This window comes from Triticum dicoccoides, chromosome 6A, assembly GCF_002162155.2.
Source record: "Triticum dicoccoides isolate Atlit2015 ecotype Zavitan chromosome 6A, WEW_v2.0, whole genome shotgun sequence".
In the NCBI taxonomy this organism is placed as follows: domain Eukaryota; kingdom Viridiplantae; phylum Streptophyta; class Magnoliopsida; order Poales; family Poaceae; genus Triticum; species Triticum dicoccoides.
The window spans coordinates 274,992,538-274,994,993 of record NC_041390.1 but is presented as its reverse complement, the minus strand read 5'-3'; the positions used below and the strand labels follow the sequence as shown (position 1 = coordinate 274,994,993).

The 2,456-nt window shown below is 43.4% G+C and overlaps 1 long non-coding RNA gene across 1 annotated transcript; it reads right to left on the bottom strand.

The window, feature by feature from the left end:
• Window positions 1-258: 258 nt before the first annotated feature.
• LOC119316774 lies at window positions 259-1,326 on the bottom strand. Its single transcript, XR_005153289.1, has 3 exons — window positions 1,085-1,326; window positions 781-1,001; window positions 259-323 (listed from the first exon to the last, which is right to left on the bottom strand). It is a non-coding gene; the product is annotated as an uncharacterized LOC119316774 (long non-coding RNA).
• Between the last annotated feature and the right edge of the window lie 1,130 nt (window positions 1,327-2,456).

The window sequence follows — 2,456 nt, the reverse complement described above, 5'->3', positions numbered from 1 at the left end:
GCCCAGAGGTGAGTTAAATCCTTTATTAATACTCAATTTGTTATATATATATATATAATCTTCACATAATCCCAATGGATACATGAACCACCCCCGTCTACAAAGCATAACAAACTATAACTACCACGATTTGCAAAAGATGGGATGATAGCTCAACAACATAGCAAAATTATATAGTAATCCTATACATGCATATTTTCATAGTGTGATATAACTACATGCATAGAAAACAATAGGTAAAGGATGGTCAACATGTAACTTGCCTTGGTTCTGGTTCAGAAAGTCACACTCCTGACAAAGGTTTACGTCGCACTCCAGACAATCTACACGTTTCACACAATTCCACAAATCAATCACCGGAACACAAATAGAACCAAAACAAAACCAATAGCAAGAAAACCATTTCAAAAATCCAACAACAGTTGCTTAACAGCACCTAAATTGCACTACAGTCACAATGCAAAAAGAAACACTCAAATCACCGGAAGTTTTAATGCAAATTTGAACGAATTAAAATTTAAAAGGTGCAAACATGTGCAAAGTTGGTACTGTGATAAAGTACAGATTTTCTTGAGTGCATAGGGTAAAGAATTACCTAAATTGGACTTATAGAATAGAAGATATACCTAGCTGAAGTTTTAGCTGAAATCTGAAAAAGAAAACGGAAAACAACAAAAAAGAACCTGGGCGCTGTAGCGAACTCCCGTAGAAGCTCCTGTAGCGAGGTGCCACATGGAAGTTCATGATTGGCTGAAAAACCTCATGTGCGTGCGTGCTCACCGTGTACGGAGGAAAACGGCGGCGGCAGTCGGCGGCTGCGGTGGCGCTGCTCCGGCGACTCTCCGGCGAGGGTGAAGTGATGGGTGGGTGCGGCGTTGAGCGGCGGAGGCGGTGGTCGTGAGTACGGCGACGGGGGCATCCTCTACTGACGGCGGCGTCGCGAACTCCGGAGTGCTCCGGCAAACGGTGGTCGAGCTCGTTCCTCTCTCCCTGCTCGGTTTCTGGCCACAAGACTTTGTGAAAAACGTGGGTCGTGGAGAGATGGATCTAAGAGGGCAAGAGATGCGGCGGCACTGGCTCTTACGGTGGCGAAAATCTCCGGCGAACGGCGGAGCTCTAGGCGAGATCCGTTTCGCCCTATCCAGAGCGTGCGGCTACGGAAGGAATCGAGATCAGGGGTGTGGGGTTCCTCGTGCAGTTTGGCCCGCGTACGGCGGGTCGGACGCGCACGAGGTGGACCAGGAGCGCGAGCTCGAGTCGGGCTCGGCCTCGGCATGCGTGCATGCCTGCGGCGGTGTCCGGCTCCGGTTAGGGACGAACAGGGTGCCAGGCCCCGCTGGTCAGCGGCTGGAGGCGATAGCGAGGGGGCGATGGGAGCAGCGACGCATACCACTTCGCTGGCTGGGCCGCGGTGCGTTGGCGCTGGGGTTGGTGGGCCGCGGCAGGCTGGCTGGCTAGCTGGCCGGCTCGCTGGGCCGCGCAGTGCGCTGCGCTACGGTTTTCTTTTTCTTTTTTTAAACACAAACCGGAGTAGCAAAATAAATAAAATAGAAACCACAAAATAAAATATAAATAAAAATATATAGACACACAGTAAAATACATACACCTAATATAAACTACAGGAACAGCAGTTCCTCGTACAGTGCATTTTTTGGAAAATCATTTTTTATGCAATAGGCCACACAAACAGTCACAAAACAGTCAAATAAAATATTTTGGGGATTAATAAAAATACTAGAACTCATCAGATGATCTGGAAATAATATTCTGGACATTATGACATTTTTAAAATAGGGGAGAAGTCATGTTATCTCCACTCCAATAAATTGCCTTTAGTTGCATAATGATTCGAATATTTCAGAAAAGCAAAAAATGCATGGAAAAATATGAGATGCATATGAATGATCTATTAACATCCTAATTTAGGAAAATTGGGATGTTACATCATTCATAATAGGCTGAATCAAGAACAGTTAGCTAAACATATTTAGAAAAACAAGACAGGTTGAGTTCATACCAGCTTTTCTTCAACTCAATCAATTCATGAAATTTCATCATTATTGCATTTCACATGCACGACTAAAAGATGTGAATAATAATAAGAGTGCATGTGTCGTGGACTAAGCTGAAATCTGCAAACATTTATTCAAAAGAGAAGACAAGGTAATATGGACTCTTTGTTAGATCAACAATAATGCATATGAGAGCCACTCAACATTTTCATCGTGGTCTTCTCCTTACGACGACCCAAAGAAAAAAGAAAAGAATTTCAAAGAAGCACACTGAAATATTTTGGAGTTTTTGTTTTTCCGAAGAAAGCATAATGAAAGAAAAACGAAAAAGTGAAAAAAACTATATACACGGGTAAGCTCCCGACAAGCAAAAGAAGAACTAGAAATCTTTTTGGGGTTTCTTTTAATATTACTAACTACTAAATAGAATAAACTAGAAAGA